Below are 23,046 nucleotides of genomic sequence, written 5' to 3' on the forward strand. Positions count from 1 at the left end.
ACACCAGCGGAGTCAGAACTGGAAAGCAGGCCCCTCGCTCCCCAGAATCTGAGACCCAAGGCTCCTGCCTTAGGTTCCCCCAGCTTCACGCTGAGGGAGCGGCGTGGTAAGGAAGGTGGCCTCCCTCAGAGAGGTGCGGCCTTGGTCCTCTAGCTCCCGGGAGGTGACCCGCCCTCTAAGCCCCTGGAATTTCCTGAGTGGTGGGAGTCCCATTCTTATTCATGGAGAGTTTAACTGATGAGATGACTGACTGGTGGCAGGCCGCCTGGTACACGCCCAACCTCCGGGGAGGTCAGCGGGGCACCTGGAGATGGAGATACGTGGGCAGTGACTCAATCAACCATGCCCACTGCTGAAGCCCTGAGAAAACACTCTGGGCACCGAAGCGCAGGTGAGCTTCAGGCTTGGCCATGTTCGGTGCGTACGTAGTGCCACACGGGGACGCCGGGAGGGAAAAGCTGTTTGGAACCCTCCCAGACGCTGCCCTGTGCGTCTCTTCCTCTGACTGGTTCACAATTGCATCCTCTCCCTGGAATAAACATGAACCATCGAATTCTGCATCTTTTCAGTGAATTTTCCAACCTAAGGGTGGTCTGCGGAAGCTTTGAACTTATAGTCGGTGTCAGATGAGCAGGACATACGTGACAGTCAGGAGGACTGTGTCTGTCACCTCCCGGTCTGGAGAAGTCCTGGTCAGCGCACTCCTGGGGCGGGGGGGGAGGGCAGGGGAGTGAGGCAGGCGAGGGCGGGACCCAGAATGCACTCACACAGAGCTTCTGCTCCGAGCACCTGGGGCTCCACAGCCCTGGGGACCACTGCGGGCTGTTCTCCCACCCCAGTGACAGGGAAGCCCAGGTACTTATCGTCCACCACCTCCCGGCATCAGGGCTTGGGGGCTGCTCTCAGGGCGGCAACTCCCAGCCCTCCTGGCCGTCCCTCAGGTGGCTGAGGCCAGGGTCCCCCCTGTGTCCAGGCTCCCAGGCAGAGTGACATACACATGCACAAGCAGCCGTGGGTGTGAGGGGATCAGCCAGCGCCACAGAGGGGACACAGGAGACCCCATCTGCATCTGGCTTGGTCGGCTCTATTTCCTCCAGTGAGCCTGGTCCACCTGGCTTTCTTTTTTTTTGTTTGTTTGTTTTTTTCAGTACGGGGCCTCTCACTGCTGTGGCCTCTCCCGTTGCGGAGCACAGGCTCTGGATGCGCAGGCTCAGCGGCCATGGCTCACGGGCCCAGCCGCTCTGCGGCACGTGACATCTTCCCGGACCGGGGCACGAACCTGTGTCCCCTGCATCGGCAGGCGGACTCTCAACCACTGCACCACTCAGGGAAGCCCCCACCTGGCTTTCTTGTAGCGGCCGTTCACCTCCCAGGAACACAGACACGCCCGCCACCTCCCACCCTCCCAGTTGGCCGGCTCATCCTCCAGAGTCAGCTCAGCTCCAGTGTCGTCCCAGGGCCTGGGGGCCTTGTCTTATTTGCCCTATCCACTCACAGCACTTCTCAAGTTCTGTTACCATTTCCTCTTTATCGTCTGTTTTCCCCCCATAAGATCTGACTTGTCCGCTTTATCCCCAGAGACTAAGATATTTAGTCATTGTTCAATGGATATCTGCTGATATTATGAATGAAGGAATTTGTTCTGGGAATAATGGTATGAACTGATTTAAAACTTGGTCTCAGGAGCACTGCCATTTTAGAAGGGATCCCAAGAAACTCTAGTGGAAGAACTGCAGGCAGGATGCAATCTCCTTGAAGGAGGGCAGTTTGGAAAATATCTTCACAGGCCCTCAGCTTACACGCCCTGGATGTCCACCTCTTCTGCTCCTGATTTGCAGGTAAAAGGCACGCACCAGAACACCGTGGAAAACAAGGAGGTGTGTCTACCTTAACCCACAGCGTGTCACAGTCTTGTTGCATATACGCACTGTGCTTCACACTTCGGATGCATGGACGCGCTAGAGGAGATGGGGAGCCCTGTCCACAGTAGGGCCTCACTGTACCTTTAGCAAAACAGAAAGCACTTCAACGGCCCAGACAGGGATGCATGCCGGGGCAGACCAGGAAGGTGAACAGCAGGCAGAGGAGACAAGAGGAGTCCAGCAGTACCTACTAAAGGCAGCTCTCAGTAATACGCTAAAGGTTGCATCAAGAGGCGGGTCAACCAGGTAAGAAAGTGCAAGGATCTAGGTAGATGTGTCGTCTGCTAGGCTCTCATGATACAGCACCAGAGGCCGGGGGCTTAACCACAGAAATTCACTGCCTCACAGTTCCAGAGGCTGGAAGTTTGACATCAAGGTGTCACCAGGGTGGGATTCTCCTGAGGCCTCTCTCCCGGGCGTGCAGACGGCCGTCTTCTCCCTGTGTCCTCAGGTGGTCGTCCCTCTCTGTGTCTGTGCCCTGATCACCTCTTCCCATAAGGTCACCAGTCCTACCGGACTAGGACCCACCCTAATGACCTCACTCTACCTCAGTTCCCTCTCTAAAGGCTCCATCTCCAAATACTCACATTCTGAGGTTCTGGGGCTCAGGGCTTCAACATATAAAGCGGGAGAGAGGAGACACGGTTCAGCCCAGAATGGTAGACTTGCGGGAATTCGACTGCTTGTTTGATTTTTATAAAGGATTGGCTCTGACCACAATTCAAAAAGCTGATGCTAACCAGGAGTGCCTGCTGCCACAGTAAAAATAATAAAGACCGCCGCTCCCGGGCTCCCGGTGTGGCCAGCGGTCCTGACGGTGTGGGACTGTCCCATCGCACACACGACTGGCATTCATCACCATTAGCAGTTCTCCTCCCAGAGCTCGAGAGGCAGCACGTCCACGCCTCAGCTGGCCCTTCTGCAGTGCTCAGGCTCTGGTTTTCTTTCACAAGGTAAATAAAAATTCACGAGTCCACACCGAGAACACAAACACAAATACTAAAAGTAAATTCTTCCTTAAAACAGGATGCAAATTAATAAACGCAGGAGGAAAGAGGAACCCGGTGGTTCCCAGAGCTGTCCCAGACAGAGGCTGTGCTTGAGACGTGAGCTAGTCCCAGCCCCAGGCGCCAGAATCACCAGCAAAAAGGTTCCACTGGTACCAAAGGGCTTCCTAGTCCTAGAAAAAACTACAGGAAGCAAATGCTCAGATGTGAGTCGTGGAACCAGGGGCGACGTTTGTTCCTCCCCATTCGCATTCTCTACGTGTTTTTGAAGGGGTGTATGTTGCCTTCAACATGGAAGCAGCATTTTTATACTAGGCACTCACTAAGACAACTGTTGAAGTCTAAAATATCAAAATTTTTCCTTCTTAAAACTACTCGATAAGGATGTAGATGCTTCAGGTGCTGACATGTTGGGGATCCAGATGATGTAAACATTTAAAAAAATTCTCCTCTTGGATAAGTGACTATTGAGAAATAAAGCGGTCACTTAATTTGACCTTCAAAATATTACAGCAGGTAACTGTGGCAGTATTTACCATGCTCACTCTGGCGAAGTGAACAACTTTTTTTTTTTTTTTTGCGGTATGCGGGCCTCTCACTGCTGTGGCCTCTCCCGTTGCGGAGCACAGGCTCCGGACGCGCAGGCTCAGTGGCCATGGCTCACTGGCCCAGCCGCTCCGCGGCATGTGGGATCCTCCCAGACCGGGGCACGAGCCCGTGTCCCCTGCATCGGCAGGCGGACTCCCAACCACTGTGCCACCAGGGAAGCCCGTGAACAACTTTTGATGATATTCTTTGAAATTAAAAATACTGACATTTCTTCAGTCTAACTCATAAACACTCCACAAAGAAAAGAAAAGAAAAAGAAGAGGGAAGGGAAGGGAAGGGGTCTCATATCTCCAGCTTATTGTGTAATCTCTGTCACACATGCACCAGTATGAAGAATCTCCTCGTTCACACTTCACAAATTTGAAAGATTAACATGCTGATACAGGGAATCGAAGGAAACAGGAAACAGTGCTCAGTGTTCACTACTAGCAATTCAGGGATTCCCAAAGCAGTAACAGGTTATCTTTTCCTATATCATAGGTGTTGTAACAAGAAATTAAATAATGTTGCTACTGTGAGCTGAAGGGAAATTTACACACACACACACACACACACACACACAAAATGGAGTCAGAAAATGTGCAAAATTGTGATGTTTTCAAGTGTTAACTTTTAACGTGTTGACGCATCATTATAGCTGGTTACAGAGGAACTTAATTTAGAATTCAGGAGTGCATGGGCTGCTGTCTATGACACGGTGAGAACCTCAAGAGGAAGTGCTCTGCATCCTGCAGTGGCCGAGAAGTAAAAACGGACAAACTGGTTTTGTACTAAATGAAACGGTGGCATCTCTCCAAAACGTGGAGATTTACATCGCTTGTGATAAGTGCCCTTTAATTCCATATTTCCTCCCAGCCTCCAGACTTCTTGATAACCGGAAAATTCGACTCTCCTTGTGAGCCCTGGGATGAGGGCCAGGGATGCCCAAGAGCTGACAGCATCACCCACGCCAGCAATCCACCCTCCTGCTACCCACCCCGAACAAGCACATCAAGTGCCCACGGCGGAACCACCTGGGAGAAAATACATCCCGCTCCAGGCCAATCAGACTCGTGAAGAGAATGGAAACCCCAGCCATCACCCACAGCCTTGGGCTGAATAGTACAGAACTGTATGGGAATTATAAACTCTGTCCATATTCTTTCACCCAGCCCTACCCCATCGGACACTCAGAGTTGCTGACACTTTTCCTCAAAATTCTAGGACATATCTAAGAAAATTCAAGTCTAAAATGAAGAGAAAAATGAGTTTACATTTGCTTTTTATAAGAGATTCAAGCCTTCCTGATATTGCACAAATGAAATTCTTCCCTAATTTCATGCAAGTTTTAGAACTTAATCTTAGAGGTCAAACCCAGGAGAGCATCTCATGAAAACCCTTCAGTTCTCAAGCAGAAGATCCGAGTTCCAGAGAACAAACACTACCGTGGGACCTGGCTTACCCAGCAGGCAGGGGACCCAGGGGATCATGGGTCACTGTCATTGTCCACTTAACTCCACTGTGAAGTTTATCTGATATCACACATCAGCAGGGAGATGGAGGGTTTCTTTTGGGGAGGGGGGAGCAATTTAAGGAATTTAGTTGCCAAAGACCAGAAAGGACCACTCTCTTTCAGGTAGGCTCTCCCCCAAATCCCGCCTGGGTCAGGAGGGCGAGACTGCAGCTGTGCAGAAGCACCAGCGGGTGGAAGCTCAGAGCATGGACTGTGGAGCCAGGTGTCCCGGGTTCAAACCTGTCTCCTCCAGATGCTCCACGTGTAGAATCAGGGAAGGAAGAGAAGCTACTTCATGGGCCTGCAATGGGTTCCGCGTCAGTTAATACCTGCAAAGTGCTTCCAACTGCCTGGAGCACATAAGGTCCATTCAATTACAACAGCAGCTATGAAAACCTCTATGTCCACAGCAGCAGGGTCAGTATTACAGTATAAACCAAAGTGCGTGAGGCCAGTTTCCAAAACAACGCTGACCCAGGAAAGCCAGGTCAACTTTGTGGGAGCCGTAACCTTCCCCTGTCCTACCCATAACACAATGGCTGGAATCAACAACTATGGTCCGAAAGCTTTGGGTTGAGTAGGAGGGTCTCAGCATCAAAGGTGTAACAGCAAATCCTTTCCTTGTGGCCGCAATGAAAACTAACAGAAAAGCGAAGTGAGAGTAAAACTCCAAAGCCTCTTAAGAAGACAGTTAAAGGTCAGTGGTCCTGGGAGAGGAGGGAGGGAGGGAGGGAGGGAGGCATGAACAGGTGGAGCACAGGGGACTTTCAGGGCAGTGAGACTACTCTGCATGACACTGTACTTGTGCATACATGGCATTACGTGTTTGTCAAAACCCACAGAATGCACACCATTAATGAAACGGAGCAGGACCCTATGGTCCTTCCCCCCAATGTCCTCCCCCTGCCTTCTTCCTGTGAAAAAACTTTAGCCAAAGAATAAGTTTAATGAGAGCAGTAAGAAAACGCAGAAGCAAAGGAAAACAGTCAAAGGAAAACAGTCAAAGGAGACCAAGTAACAACAGTTTAGTCATTAGGCAAAGTCAAGGACCTTTAGTTCCTCCTCAGGGGCTAGAGATCATATTCTGAGCCATATCTTGTGAGCTGTCTTGTAAATACTGAAACCCCCAGCAGGTGGAAGAAGTGAACTCCATGATGACCAGACTGTAGCCACGACATATAAGCTGCCACAATTCCGAGAACTGGCCTAAGGAAATGGGAACAAACCGACCTTGGAACTGAAGACTAACTGTACCTAAAACAGTCAAGATGACGCTGGTCAGACCACCAATGACCAATTTCAAGATGACGGTCAGAGCTGACTGTGCTGTTTCTACATGCAGTCCCTTCCCTCCACCTATAAAAGCTCTTGCCCACTGACTGTCAGTTTTGGCGGTGTGGGGAGAGTCAGCCTTTGGACAGGCGTCCACCCTCCCACCCCGGTTGCCAGCCTCCAAAATAAAGTAAGCTTTCCTTTCCACCAACCTGGCCTCTTTATTGGCTTTTGAGGGGTGAGCAGCCGGACCCCACTCTTGGTTACATTAAGTGTGAACCCTGGAACTTCCGTGGTGGTGCAGGGGGTGAGACTCTGGGCTCCCGATGCAGGGGGCCTGGGCTCGATCCCTGCGTAGGGAACTAGATCCCGCACGCCACAACTAGGAGTCCACATGCCGCAACTAAGAGCCTGCGAGCCGCAACTAAAGATCCCGCGTGCCACAACTAAGACCCGGCGCAGCCAAAATAAATAAATAAATAAATATTTTTAAAAAAAGTGAACCCTAATGTAACGTATGGACTTTAGTTAATAATAATATATCAATACTGGCTCATCGATTGTGACAAAGGTACCACACTAAAGCAAGATGCTAATGGTAGGGAAAACCATGCAGAGGGAAAGGAATATATGGGAACTCCATGTATTTTCCACTCAATTTTTGGGTGGAAGTGCTAAAAAAAAAAAGCCCAATAGAAGTCTATTCATTAAAAAGTCCACGATCTCTTAATGTTCTCAGACATAAGGCAAACATGCAAACATTCCATCAAAGACAATATCTCTAGTAAAAAATCTATCACACAAGTACCAAAACTATGTTGAAATTAATGCCACTCCAAGTAGGTGGATGGACTGAGTTGACATGTTAGATTAAAAAAAAAACCCAGTTTAGAACTCTACATAGAAATTTAAGAAAAAACACAAGAAACTGTTGTTTGGATTATTTTACCAGCATCTGTAAATGGTAAAAATGCTAGCTTGCACATATCATTAAGTATCTTTCATCAACATGCACATGACATGAAGGTAGTATGTCAAATAGGAAATCAATGAAAGAAGAGAGTAAACACCTGCCATTTTTTGTGGATTCAGAAATGCCCTCTAAAATAGGTATTGCAACTATGTCATTACTTCCATTAAAAGTAGGATATTCACCCTGTCTGTACATTGTGGAGTGACGCTGCCTGTGAAATGGATCCGCTTCAGCAGTGGTCCACCGGCCACCCGCATTCCGGCTTATCACTTCCTTCTCCCCATGCGTTTATAAAGCATCTATCAGCACAGCACCCGTGACAAGCCAGAAAACTGACATAAACCCAGATTTCCCTATGTGGTTGAGACTACGTGAACCTGCAAGGTAAAACTTAACTTCCATTATTCTCATTTTGGGGAAGAAAAAGGCAAGGAGGTGAAGGTACCGGGTGTGGCCACACAGCAGGTGCGAGAGGAGGGGGACGTAGACTTCACGCTGGCCCGGCCTCTGGTCCCGCCCATCGATGAACCACCCTAACTGTCCGCCAAGGTTGAGTCCCCGCCCATCCTCACCAACATACTGGGCTTATTAAATTACCACGGAGGGAAGCAGTGACAAACACTCCCCACGGGCACAGGGAGTGGAATTACCCAAGGGGCTCTCCTAGGAAGCTGTAAACGTCACACAACCACTGACAACTCAACTTCACGTCTCTCGTCCCCACTGCTCCTGAGCCAGAGACCTGAGAGACGTTCGTCTAAGAGCTGCCTTTCCTTATCTCACAGGCTTCAACGTATCATGTTCGAAAGAAGTTTCAACACGGCCCTCCCCTCCCCAAGAGGAAGAGCCCAGCCCCTCCTCCAGTCTCTGCCATCTCAGTAACTGGCCCACGCTTCTCCCCAGTTTCCCAAGAAACCCAGGCATCTCTCTCCCTCAGACGTCATATCCAAGCCTGGCCAATTCTGAGTGGAAGCTCCCCACATCCATCCTCTTCACCCTGCCTGCACCACAGTCTCTCTTTTCTGCCTGAATCAGTTCATGTGCTTAGAACAGGTCCCCAATTCCCTGTCTCTGTCTTAAGAACTTCCCCAAATATACCTTGTATCTCATCACACACACCCCCCCCAAGTTATGACTCCTCATTGGCTTCTATCTTTGAACTTTCAGACAGGATATAAAGTACTTGATCCTCCAAAGCCCTGTAGAGCGCAGGCCCCGACCTTCTTCTCCAGGACTCCTGTGGCCATGTAACAGTTTCTTAAACTCCCCCAAAGACAGTGAGTTCTTTCCTGCCCCAGTGCCTTGGTACGTGCCATTGACTCTGCCTGCTCTTCAAAATTTCCAAGAAATTTCATCATCAGAGAACTTTTTCAATATGTCCCGTCTCCTATCTTTCTTATCTTAGTACCCTATTTTTTCCAAAACCCTTGATAAAATGTCTATCCGTTTCTGAAATGGCTGCTTTCCTCACTTCCTTCTTTGCTAATAATACCGATTTTACTCCATAAAGGCAGAGTCTGTACCTATATGCGGAGCACCCTGCAGGGAAAAGGCTTATTAGCACACTATTAGGTGCTAAAATGAGTGTTTTTTAAATGAATGGATGAACGAATACATGAATGAATAAGCACGCTATGATGTGCCAAAAGGACTGTTTTTTTAAGCGGATGGATGAATGAATACATGAATGAATGAATACATGAATGAATTATTTTAAAGTAAACATGAGAAATACGTTAGGTATCAGAATTCATTCATTCATTTAGTAACTATTTACCGTCCTCCCCCTCATTCTGTCGTAGGAAGGGGAAAAGCCCTTTGCATAGTATTTAATATTTGTCATTCATTACATGATATCAAGGTACCTGTCGTGGAGGACAGAACCTCACTTCCAGAAGAGAGACGTTAAATACTAGCTTCTTACTAATATTTCCATTTTGCATCGGAGGTATTTATAAAAGGTCAAATCATTCACTTTAGGGAAAGATGTTTTCGTCTCTATGAAGGGAAATGGCTTAGTTTAAATATTTAACATTCAAATATATTTTTTTCCAGAAAAGGGGGTCAAGGCATGTACAAATCAGATAAGACGATGTTTGTAGAAAGGTGCAAATTACATTTCCCTTCTGTTGTTACCGGAGGGTACAGTGCTCCATTACTCTTCTGAATAGCAATTTTCTGCTGGCTTCGAAAGAGAAAAAAAGAACATGTTTGTGAAGCCTCTGTGCTGAGCCAGGATGTAACCTGATCAAATGCCCAGACGCATTGGTAGTCACGCGTGTTCCTCTGACTTAGGAAATGCCTCGGCATGCTTATAAAAACCCACCTTCTCTCAAATAAAGCACCAGTTATACATGCTTTATATGACGGTGGCACATATCATATGCATCTATACTATGTGTGTACAGAAGACCATTCAAAAAATCCAATGATCGAAACCCGTTTTCTGGACTGGATCAAAAAAATCACTTCCCCAGAGAAATCAGACCACACACACACACACACACACACACACACACAGCCCTGTGTGTACCACACGGCTCCCCTGACATTAAAGAGAATTAAAACTTGGACCCACCCCGTCATGCCAATGAGCGTTTAGAAACCTACTTTTACAGCAGGAAAGCGTCAGGTTCTCAGTGGTGGCTGCGTGAGCACTGCCTGAGGGCATCAGTGTACATGGAATCGATCTGCTGCTCAGGCCCTAACCTGTGCATATAAACTCCAAATCTATGAGCCCAGGTCCCATGAACGGCCTGTTTAGGCTTGGCCGGAAGCAGTGGGAACGACCCACGCCAGAGCGTTCCCCGTCAAGTGACGGGGGTCAGTTTATAATCTCCGCCAGGGCCGGGGGTGCCCTTGCTCCCAGCATGTGAGTCACTCGTTGCTACCCAGCTTTGCTGCAGCTAAGCAGCCGGGATCACTGGGCACAGGGGCTGATCTCTTGTCCCCTGGATGAGAATTCAGAGCCAGACACCCTCGCCCTTAACCGGCCCGTGACAGGGCTAACCAATCTGTTAATTCACCAGCTTGGGGTCTTCCTCTTGAACCCCAGTCATATCCTGATTGTAACAGGAAAACTCATCGCCCAGAGGGTGGCTGATCTCACAGAGCAGGAGAGCATGATGGACCTCAACAGGATGAGGCTTCCTCCAGGAAGCGAAAAACAAGAGGGAAAGGACATTTTCTTAATTGTTCCAGGGACATAAAAACAAATAAAATCATAGAACCGACAAAGAAGTTAGAACTTTATCTCGGTAGCACGTAACTAAATAAATATTACTTAAAATGGAGTATCGATGCAGTATTCAACTTTATTATGCACGTTACGGAATAAGACAGCGATTTTTTTTACACCGAAATCATCTGTTACTTTAGATGTCCTTTAACATAAAAATATGAAGGTGATGTAACATGATTTTCAGGTAAAACCCATATTTAAAAATTGTTACTGTGCCACCCACAGCCGTTCACCTTTCGGCATTAGTATGGTAAACGCTACTTAATGCTTCGTGCACGACTGACTACCTACCGCTGATCTAATGTATTTTTAAAACTGGCGAGTCACACTGCATCTGGCTCTTTTCTCTGTTCATCGATGCCCCCAGGAATGACTTTTTTTTGTTCTTTTTCGGAAACTGACAAGAGATTTCACAGGACATGACGGTGCTTCAGAAACATTCGGAACCATGGAACTTGGCAGTCGTATGCGTTTCTGCTCACCATTACTACAATCTCCATGGAAAAGGAAAGTCTCTGTCTGACAGAGCTGGGGAGTTTTTCCAAACGCTCTCAAAAACAGAACCCTGCAGCCTGCAGACACATCAGCCCTCTGGATCCAGGATGGCATGGGCAGTGATGTCACCTTAAAGGTGGGCCTGAGGGTCTCCCCTACGGCACACACACCAACTCCTACCTCCAGACGGTCTAACTCCATGTCCGTGTTCTGCGAGTGTCAAGAAATGGACAGTGAACTCTGTTCTGCCTTGAAACGTCAGGTAAAGTTAACTCAAGTTTTTGAAATGACTGTGTTGGGTCCTTTCCCCAAATCACCACAGAGACGATGCTTAATTCAGTGTCCAGGTTGGGTGCAGTCAACATTTAAGTGAGATTGAAGGGCCAAAGGTGCACATGCTTGGAGAACGCGACCAGCAAGGGCAAAGGGCAAGTGGAGTAGACTGTGATGACCTTGACGCTGCAGGCAGGCCGGCCGGCCTCAGCAAGGGGCCACCCCCACCACCCAAAGCTCTGCACTGCAAGGGTGCCTATTGTCTCTCTCTGCCCAAGGTGTCAACCAGCCTGTCACCGCGTTCCAAATGCCAACAGTAGAGGAAATTTCACAAGCTCCCGAGAAGGGCCACAGAAACCAAATGTAAGGACCTTTTGGCTTATTTCTTGACTTCCCACCAAGAAACTCATGGTCTGGATTTATTTATTTTTTTAACGTGGGAAGACTCTACAAAGCCCCTTCACTTTTATGTGATAGAAAAGGGAGGAGCAGAATCCACGTGCGTATCTGTTGCAAAAGCACAGAAAGCATTTCCTCAAGGTCTCGGCTAATTTCGGTTTCAAAAATACTACTCTTGTTTATTCTTTTCAGAAATGAAAAAGATGCCCACTTTGTCTGTTTGGTTGTTTGTGTTAACATTTCTGTGATCCCCTTAAGTCAGAGTTATAAAATCAACAAGCCTCACAAAGAAAGTAACACATGTTACTAATTGAGGGATGGGATTGCTTTACCTACTTTCTAAGGTCTTAAAGATATAGATGACTCAAATGACCAGCATAAAACTCTAGGCCTGAGGAGTTCCTAATAAAATGCATGTGCCTCGTCCATGTGAAATGCGTAATTCACACACAGAAATCCCTGAATTGCCTCTAAAACGTGGGTGATCCCAGGAGCAACAGAGGAATCCCAAACAGATTTTCTCAGGCAAACTGTGGTATCTGTGCATTTGACCTCCCGACTTGGCCGTCTCTGCCCCGTCTCCGTGCAATCAGCTCTGGGTAACATGATAGCAAGCTCCCACTTCCTCAGCCCCTTTCTGATTGCAGAGTTATTCTTACCAAATACGATCTGAAAGGCGTATGTGGGCCATGGAAGGAAGTCTAGACATTGAGTCTTCCACGCATGGACTACCACACATCCTATACAAGAAAGGAATGTCTCAAGACCCCAAAGCTGTGAGTTCAGCACCTCAACTAGCACACGTTTCCTTTCAGAAGTTGGCACCCCTGAACTGGCACAAAACTTAACAGAGAGACTCTCCCAAGTATGTTGTAACATAATGTATTCCATATTTTCCTAGGCATCGTGTTTGGGCCAAAACATGTGGTAACACATAGATACGTAAACTGATCATAGGCTGGCCTCAACCTTCAGAGCAGAGGAGCAGGATCTCAAAGGATCTCCTCAAAGAAAGGCAAGGTAACCACGCCACCAGAAATCCTGTCCTCTCTGGCGGTATTCAGAGAGAGTCCACCCAGATGCCAGGCAAAGTCTCGAGAAATTAATGACAACGGCAGTCTCTATCTGAACGTGGAGCTGAAAAGAGCCATGGATGGGTCTTAACGTTTGGGAGAACGCAATCATCAAGATATCCAAATGTAAGAAGCCCATGTCTTGGGTCTCTAAAATTAAGCATATCTACGTCAACAATTTTGTCTAGAAATGGTTAAGAGGAGTTTCCCCTTGGGTGTCCTAGTTTATATTTCTTGCTGTTTTGACTGATTTGTTTTTCATTTAACTCAAATGGCAAACCAGCCGAAGTTGGGAATTGGGTTCCCTTATGTATGGTTTGATATCATATACTTCGATTTCCTCTCCAAAATCGCTCATTTTGTTGAAATAGCATAACTATAACTGTTTTTCCTTTGGAAAGAAACTAAGACAACTAAGGCACGTGCATATGTTATCTTTATTTGCATAAGCTAATCTGGGGAAAATCTTTCCAAATATGAAAAATAAAATGACTTGATACTTTTTGTAAAATGTTGTGTCATTCGTCCATAAGTTCCACTGAACTTAGGCGGTGGGGGGTGGGGTATGTCTTCTCTTCTTAAATTGAGATGTTCCAGTAAAAATGTATTTATGAAAACATGGTCTATAAATTTAGGAAGATCCATAACTGTCTCATAAATGTTCAGTGAGGGGGAAAGAACGACATTTTCTTTATAACTTTCTTTCCCTTCCAAGACTGACCATGGAAAATTGAGATGCAAAAATGATTGGGGGTTTTGAGAGCTGGCCTATTTCTAAACATTATAACATTGACTAGTGCAGTCTTTAAAAACTTTCTCAAAGGACACATCAGTGACAAAGTGGAAAGGGCACCGGCTCCCAAACCAGAAGACCTGCGCTCCACCCCTGTGACGTGGGCATGACCAACCCAGTTTTCTGTTTAAAATATATTAGTTATGGCATTAGTATGAAGACAGTCAAATAAATCGCTCTCTCATTTTTATAAATCTGTAAAATGGAAAGCTTATCTGTTTTAGACTTCTGCAAAAATTAAATGAGGCAGTTGATGGTAACGTAATGGTCAGTCACGGATTTCTACACAAGAGGACGAGTACTAACGTTACTAATAGGGTGACTTCAATGAGAGTCGTAATCTCCAACACTTAAGACAGAGACTGGAAAAGGAACACAGAAACTGCACTACCTTGTCCAGAGAAATCTATTTTATAAGTATATTACTTCCCTGCCCTGTCTCTTCCTCACCTCAGTTTTATTCCCATCTTCCCTCTCACCTTAGATGGTGCTGCCCAGTAGGACCGTCCGCAGCGAGGGCTGCAAATGTTCTGTACCTGGGCTGCCCCACACTGCAGCCTCTAGCGGTAAGTGGACACCAAGCCCTTGCAGTGTGGCTAATGTGGAGTTTCTCTACCTGAGCGCCACTGACATTTGGGGTCAAACACTTCTCTGTGGTGGGATCTGTCCTGGGCACTGTAGGATGTCTAGAGCAGCAACCCTGGGCTCCACCCGCCAGACGCCAGCAGCACCTCCTCCTGCTAGCTGTGACAACCGAGGATGTCCCCAGACACTGCCAAATGTCCCCTGGGGGCAGCACAGTTATCTCTGGTTGAGAACCATGGGGCTCCTGGAATTGAATTTTTAATTGCACTCAATTTAAATTAATTTAAATAGCAAATGTGTCAAGCAGCTACTATCCAAGTGCTATTTTGGATAGCACTGTCTTAAAACTCCTGAATTTAGTATAAAAAGCTGGACTGGGCTTCCCTGGTGGCACCGTGGTTAAGAATCCACCTGCCAGTGCAGGGGACACGGGTTCGAGCCCTGGTCCGGGAAGATCCCACATGCCGCGGAGCAACTAAACCCGTGCGCTGCAATTACTGAGCCCACGAGCCACAACTACTGAGTCCACGTGCCACAACTACTGAAGCCCACACGCCTAGAGCCCGAGCTCCGCAACAAGAGAAGCCACCGCAATGAGAAGCCCACGCACCGCAACGAAGAGTAGCCCCCGCTCGCTGCAACTAGAGAAAGCCCGCACGCAGCAACGAAGACCCAACACAGCCAAAAATAAATAAATAAATAAAATTTATTTTTAGAAAAAAGCAAGACTGACAGTCAACAAATATGATGGGACATTCAGATTTTTTTTTCCTGAAAGGGCTAAGGATTAAAACAATGTCAGCTTTCACTTTATTTGCATAATAATTATTTATTTGCTGTCTTCACCTCAGAGCAGTGACAGCAATCCTAACCCAGCAATGTGTAAAAAGGTACAAAAGCAATAGGTAAAGGAGATTTTTTAAAAACCACCACAAGTTTTTTTTTTTTTTTTTAATCCATACCTGCCACCCAGGGAGGGAATAATGAGATGAACAGAGATCCATCAGTAGCAGGGGCTGAAACCAAAGAGGGAGTTAACAGCCGTGACCACCCCAAGCTGTGCCTGCTGGCCCTCAGTCCCCTCTCTGCGAACACCTCCACCACGCGGGACCAGGTGCGACTGCTCTGGGGCAGCAGGAGTGACCTGACCCGGCGAGCTGTCCCTCAGTCCGCTGCGGTCACCTCATTTCCGTCACTGGACCCTGGGCTGACGCTGGGGCCTTTCAAGTGGGGTTACACAGTTTCATAGGATACGTGGGAAGTTCAGTGACGAAGGAGGAGGGAAGACAGTCCCCCAGGGACATGAGATAACTGTGTCAGGTGAGAGAATCCATAAACAACCATGGGCCCCAGAATGAGTCCAAGTTCAAAGGGAGGGGCGCATGAAGCAATCCGCCTCTCTGGAATGTCAAAGGCAACTGAACGGCAAGAGCCCGGAGGCTGAAACGTCTCGCTTCCCAGTTCCACATCCCAAGAAATATACGGGTACTTCTGGAAAGAAACAATATTCAGTGTGGTGAAATACACTAACGTTTTATATTTCCTCCCAAATACTTGGAGGGGGAATCTACTCAACGTTTCTGATGCCAGGAACAGTTAAAGTACAAAGAAAGAACATGGGCTGTAGAGACAAACAGTCCTGCCACGTAGCCCACAACTGGCCAATGTCGGGAACCTTGGACAACTCGTTATTCCAAGCAAAGCCCAGCTTTCTGAACTGTAAAGCGAGAAAAATAATAGCCCCTTCCTGGGGTCACTGCAAAAACTGAAAAGAGCAACTTTCAGAATGTGCCAACCCGTACATTTCACCCATTTCACGTGCTCTAACTTTCAATTTCCCTTTACCGAGGGTATTTTGGTGCTAGTGGTGCTAGAAGATACAGAAAAGAAGAAAGACTGCCCTGCCCAGCAAGGAGCTCACGGAGCCCCAGAGGCTGTCAGCACCGTCTCTCCGCTCCAGGGACGCCCATCTAAGGAGACAGGCACATAAACACGGCAGTAGATGAAAGAGGTCCACAGTGGGAACACACCACTTACTGTGGGAGCAACCCGGATGCCACAGCTCATATAATCTGGAGAGGAAATGCCCCCTAAGTGAACAGCTACCAAAAGAGAGCAAAATAAACAACGTTCTCTAATTGTAAAACAAAAGGGGTCAAGCATCTGTTAGTTTCAAGAACTCTTCCAAAGGACAAACAGTTCAAAACCATTGATTCATGAGTACTTATTCAACTCAAGAGTCCTAGAGATTAAATGATGACCCACCCTGTCCCACCAACCTTTGTTTCGACAATGTAGCATTAAAAATAACAGTAATGGTCAAGGAAGTCACAACTTGGCTTTAAGAGAAGTGCATGATGTAAGTGAAAGGAGCCAGACACGAAATGACAAACACTGCACGATTCCACTAACATGAGGCTCTTACAGGAGCCATGTTCACAAAGGCAGAAAGTGGGAGGGTGGGTGCCGGGAGCTGGGGAGGGAGAAACGGGGAGTCAGGTGTTTAGTGAGTACAAATTTTGGGTTTGGGATGATGGAAAAGTTCTCGAGATGTGGACAGTACTGATGGTGGCCCAACAATGGGAATGTGCTTAACGCCACTTAAAAGTGATTACCATGGTAACATTTTAATCTTATGTGTATCTTCTCCCAATAAAAAAAAATATGAACAGCCTGGTTATGCAGTACTCCTAGCTATGAGGCAGACACATGCACGCGCACGCACGCACACACACACACACCCCCTGCACCTATGGGCCCCCTGGCATTGAGATGGGAGAGAACGTCAGAGAAACCTCTTGGCTACCCCTCACAGCAAACTCCACTCACAGGAAACAAACAGTCCAGAAAGTCTGCCCTGTGGCACGCATCTCTACTGTGGCTGAACTGCAGAATCAGTGCTAAGGAGAAAATATTAACTGACACTCCTCGCTGCGGGTACGATGCTTAAAGTGCCCCTGTCTCCTGCCGGGTGCCCACGTCCCGTGGTGTAACATGACCCATTTGTCTTGCAGCCACATCAAAGAAGCTTTTCTGGTTGACGACCAAGCAGACTGCTGCCAAGGAGAAAAACACTTTAACGATTCGTAGTTTAGGCACATATCCCTTTTTTTACATAATGACAGTAAAAGTTCCTGGGACTCAACTTGTCTGGATTAAGTTTAGTTTGTGGTGAAATAAAATAAATTCATGCCTTGGGAAACATTTCCATTAGGAGAAGAAAGGAAGGAAGAAAGGAAGGGAGGGAGGGAGGGAGGGAGGGAGGGAGGGAGGAAAACGGAAGGGAAGGGAAGGGAAGGAAAAGGAAACCCAGTTACACATAGTAAAATGGAAAGTTCACTCAACTACATGTCATAACCTTTGCAACGAAAGAGCACTGTTATTCTGGACATGACGCCACCCCTGAAGGGCTGCAGTATTTCCAGTTAATTGGTTAGACCCTTGCTACTCAAAGTGTGGTCCATGGACCATCAGCAGCACCAGCAGCACCTGAGAGCTTGCTGGAAATGCAGACCCCTGTGCCCCACCGGACCCGCTGAATCTGAATCTACCTGTGAACAACATCTCCAAGTGATGCGCGCTCAAGCTTGAGGAATCTGGTCTATGTAAGCAGGCCCCCAAACGGGGTCTTGACACACTGGTGCACTGCACTATGTTGTGTGACATGGCACTAGTAATTTGTGGTCTGTAATAGCAAAAACAGTTAAAAACGTCAAATAAATAAATGTGGGCAAATCCATGATTTTTCATCTAAAATGAGAATCTTAGCTGTTTGCGTCTCTATAAGTTCCTTGACTGGGAACCAGAGTGGGGAGAAGAGAAAAGACACAGCGAAAGCCGGACCCGAAGGTCTGCACCCCGGGATCACAAAGCACTATTAAGACAACAAGATGTTACGCAGAATAACACGTAAAATAATTCAAAATTTCAGCTGATAGAAGAATTATTTGTAGCAGAGTATTATGCATATAGTGCATATTAAATAAACACTGCCTGAAATCTCACACATTAAAGAAATCACACCATTTCAACCAGGTGAGTCGCATGAACCAGTCCCGTCTCACAGGAGTTTCATGCCCATGTTAGGGCAAGAGAACACTGCTTCCAACACAGCTAAATAAACAATGGCTTAGGTGTGATATTTTAGTAGGAGTGAGTTTAATTATCTCCAGTTACTGTCATTATTTGCAGACCTGCAACAATGTTTAACGATTAAAACCAATAATTCATCATTCTGAGCGATCTTCCCAGTAAGGCAGATTGTACGCTGATCCCAAATGTTTTCTGCCCCACCTAGAAGTGGAGGGTCCATGGCTACATACACTTCTCTGTCCGTGGGTGCTGTGTCTTGCTTGGCCAATGGGCTGTGAGGAGTGCCAAGTACCACATCGGAGCAGAACTTTTAAGAGCCATCCCGAGATTCTGCCATTTTTCTTTACCCCCTGCCTCAAAACTAGCATACGTGTCAAGTTTAGCCAAGAGACCAAGCTGGGGAACCTAAGAGGGTAGGGGAAAGTGTTTTCCCTCTACACTAGTCTAGGAAACCCGCAATTATAGAGCAGGCAATGAAAATCAGTATTCACACAAACTAGTAACATGTGAGGAGGAATATTAATTGATGCATATTCAAGAAAATACAGCTGAATCTATTGTTTGACAGACCGTCCTGCCTCTCAAAACGCTGATTTCCGTTTTTATTCTCTTTTCCTTATGGCCACGCTATCAAAAGGAGGAGGCACTATAACATGAAATAAATCTCTCTTTCCTCAACTCACATGCAGTCAGGCTCCTGCTGTCCAGGCTCTCCTACCCTCTCCTTCAAAGTCACCAAGGCCACTGGGGTACATTCCACTGTCCTCACACCCTATTAGCCACAAGACACGGAGAAGGCTATTCACTACACCGTATCCTGCACAACCAAGAAAGTTAATATTTTCCCTTCTCTTTTCAGAAAGATGCTTGGAAAAGCAAATGGTATTAATTTCTGTGAAGACTTTTGCAGACTGTAAATTTTAACCAAGCGAGAAGATATTAACAACAGGACTGAAGACCAAGCCAAAGTTGCTGTCAACACATTTCGGAAGAATCTAGAGTAATAAAAATGTCAAATTACCACTAATGTACATTTAGGACGTGAAAGAATTATACTGATCAGAAGGTAATTCTGAGAACAGAAAACTGAAAAATTCTGATCAGATGACGAAATGTATATCCAACCCACACCCCATCCCCTCGTCCTACTTATCCCTCCACAAGCTGGACCAGGCACACAGATATAATGTAATTAAAGCTGGACCAATATAAAGCGAGCGAAGAAGGATAAACTAACTATAATAAAGAGGCGTGAGGAGAACGAGGTTCCCAGCCTCGAGAATCTTGGGTTCCACGCGCTAACACACAGAAGCAAAAACCTCCAAGACAATGAACGTGAACGCAGCATCGTGTCAGCGCACGGGAGGGACTGAGTCATCGGTCCCGGAGCTGAGGAACTATAAAGGTCAGGAAAGGCTGCACAAAAGAAAGGAATTAAATCTGGCCATTGGAGGAAAAGGAGAATTTCACACCAAAAACATCAGAAACGGGCACATCCGGTTTTCAGGTCCACGTGTAAGGAACATGGAAGTTGCCACTCCATCTTCACAACAAAGAAAAAGCTGAAAAATCAACAACTGCTCTTGGACCCATAAGGCAAGGGAGGACAGAACAAACCAGTGCTCCGAAGACTGGAGAGCCACACAGGCGGATACAGGCAGTCACAGCTCCCCAGAGCAGAGATCCACAGGTGGAAGCCACCGTGGGAACCAGTGCTGGGGTAGGGAACCTCAAATCTAACTGACCAACTGCTGGAGGCCCCAGGTGACAAGTCTGAGGGTTACAACTCCACAGGGACTCCAAAAGGAACCCTTTGGAAATATGCTGGAGCAGTGTGTTCTTCCCAAGAGGGCCAGCTTCAGGGAAACGAGTTCACCAGACCTTAACTGGCCAGGGTATTATCAGAGCCTGCCTGACCTGGGGACAAGGGATACCCAATGCCAGCTGGCTTCAGCCATTCCGTCCCACCTAAGGGAGGAGAAAAAACTTCAGAAACACGTGTGAAGGTCACAGTCCAGAGGCACAGGCTCACGAAAAGACTGACATCTAATGGTAAGACTAAGGATGCTTCCCCTCCCCCACACACCTCACCACCACGTAACTAAAGGCCTATTTAACAGCCGTTCCTTTTACCTGGTAGATCACATCCAGCTTTCAAGAGATAATTACAAGCCATATCAAAGGGCAAAAAACACAATTTGAAGAGAAAAAGCGAGCATCAGAAGCAGACATGGCAGGGATGTTAGAAATATCAGACCAGAAATTTAAAACAACTATGACTAATATGCTAAGGACGCTGATGGATAAGGGAGACAGTATGCCAGGACAGATGGGCAACGTAAGCAGAGAGGTGGAAATCCTAAGAAAGAACCAAAAAGAACTGCTAGCTATCAAAAACTGTAACAGAAATGAAGAACGCCTTTGATGGAATTAGGAGTAGATAAGTGCACAGCTCAGGAAAAAAACCATCAGACACCAAATTTCAGACCCACAGGCTCAATAAACAAGGAAATAAATGCCAAAAACCTGCACCTCAGCATATCGCTTTCAAATTACAGAAAATCAAAGATAAAAAAAAAAGAAAGCCTGAAAAAAGCCAAAGGAGAAAAATATACTTTACCTATAGAGGAGCAGAGGATTGCATCCAACTTTTCCTCAGAAACCATGCAAGCAAGGAGAGTGGACAGAAATATTTAAAATGTTGAGATGAAAAAAAAACCACCAACTAGAATCCTTTAACCTGTAAAATTATCCTTCAAAAGTGAAAGAGATATAAAGACTCTCTGACAAACCAAAACTGAGAAAATTTTTTGCCAGTACACCTGCCTTGCATGAAATGTTAAGTTCTTTAGAGAAAAAAATAACATCAGACACTCAGATCTACCTAAAGCAAGAAAGAATATTAAAGAAGGAATAAGTGAAGATAAAATTTAAAATTTTATTTATCTTATTCTTAATTGATAACAGTTTGTTCAAAATAATAATAGCATCAAGTTATTCACTTGGGTGTGCTTATATATACATTATGCCCTATAAATATATATTTATATGTGCATTTTTATTTTATAATGTATACATCTATTATATAACATATAAAATATATATGTATATAAAATGTATATATTTATACCTAAATATATTTATATATTATATAAATATATTTATATAATTGTAGATATATATATTTCTGTATACTTATATATAAGTAAAATGAATGACAGTAAAGATAGTGGGGCCAAGAGAAAGGCATTAGGATTAGTTTGTTATTGTGAAGTACTCACACAACCAGTGAAGAAGTATGGGACTATTTGAGAGTGGACTTGGATTCGTTGTAAATGTATACTGTAAACTCTAACACAACTACTAAATAAAGTAGAAAAAAAAAGTATAACTAATATACTAAAAAAGGAGACAAACTAGAATCATAAAATGCTTTAGCCAGACTCATCAAGAAAACAAGGGAGAGGGCCCAAATCAATAAAATCAGAAATGAAAAAAGAAGTTACAACTGACACCTCAAAAACACAAGGGATCACCAGACTAGTATGAGCAACTCTATGCCAATAAAATGGATAAGCTAGAAGAAATGGACAAAATTCTTAGAAAGGTACAATCTCCCAAGACTAAACCAGGAAGAAATAGAAAATATGAACAGACCAATTACCAGTACTGAAATTCAATCAGTAATTTAAAAACTCCCAACAAAAAAAAGTCCAGGACCACATGCCTTCACAGGCAAATTCTACCAAACATTTAGAAAAGAGGTAACAACAGTACTTCTCAAAGAATTCCAAAAAATTGCAGAGGAAGGAATGTTTCTGAACTCACTTTACGAGGCCACTATCACTCTGATACCACAACCAGAAAAAGATACCACAAAAAGAAAACTACAGGCCAATATCACTGATGAGCATAGATGCAAAATTCCTCAACAAAATACTTGTAAATTGAATCCAACAATACATTAAAAGGATCATACACCTTGATCAAGTGGGATTTATCCCAGGGATGCAAGGATTTTTCAATATCCACAAATAAATCAATTTGATACACTACATTAACCAATTGAAGAATAAAAACCATATGATTATCTCAATAGATGCAGAAAAAGCATTTGATAAAATTCCCCATTCATTTATGATAAAAACTCTCCAGAAAGTGGGCATAGAGGGAACACACCTCAACATAATAAAGGCCATATATGACAAACCCACAGTTAACATCATACTCAATACTGAAAAACTGAAAGAATTCCTCTAAGATCAGGAACAAGACAAGGATGCCCACTCTCAGCACTTTTATTCACCATAGATTTGAAAGTCTTAGTCACAGCAATCAGAGAAGAAAAAGAAATAAAAGGAATCCAAACTGGAAAGAAAGAAATAAAACTGTCACAGTTTGCAGATGACATGATACTTTACATAGAAAATCCTAAAGACGCCACCAGAAAACTACTAGAGCTCATCAATGAATTTGGTAAAGCTGCAGGATACAAAATTAATATACAGAAATCTGTTGCATTTCTGAACATTAACAATGAACTATCAGAAAGAGAAATTAAGGAAACAATCCCACTTACCATTGCATCAAAAAGAATAAAGTACCTAGGAATAACCCTACCTAAGGAGGCAAAAGACCTATACTCCAAAAACTATAATTGACACAAACAAATGGAAAGATACACCATGTTCTTGGATTGGAAGAACCAATATTATTTAAATGACCATACTACCCAAGGCAATCTACAGATTCAGTGCAATTCCTATCAAATTACCAATGGCATTTTTCACAGAACGAGAACAAAATATTTGAAAATTTGT

The 23,046-nt window shown here is 45.4% G+C and overlaps 1 protein-coding gene across 1 annotated transcript in view; it reads right to left on the bottom strand.

Moving 5' to 3' along the window:
• The window catches only part of ANOS1 (anosmin 1), a 192,454-nt gene that overhangs the window by 116,248 nt on the left and 53,160 nt on the right, over positions 1-23,046 (bottom strand). The window lies entirely within an intron of this gene.

Source organism: Globicephala melas, chromosome X, assembly GCF_963455315.2.
Source record: "Globicephala melas chromosome X, mGloMel1.2, whole genome shotgun sequence".
Lineage (NCBI taxonomy): Eukaryota > Metazoa > Chordata > Mammalia > Artiodactyla > Delphinidae > Globicephala > Globicephala melas.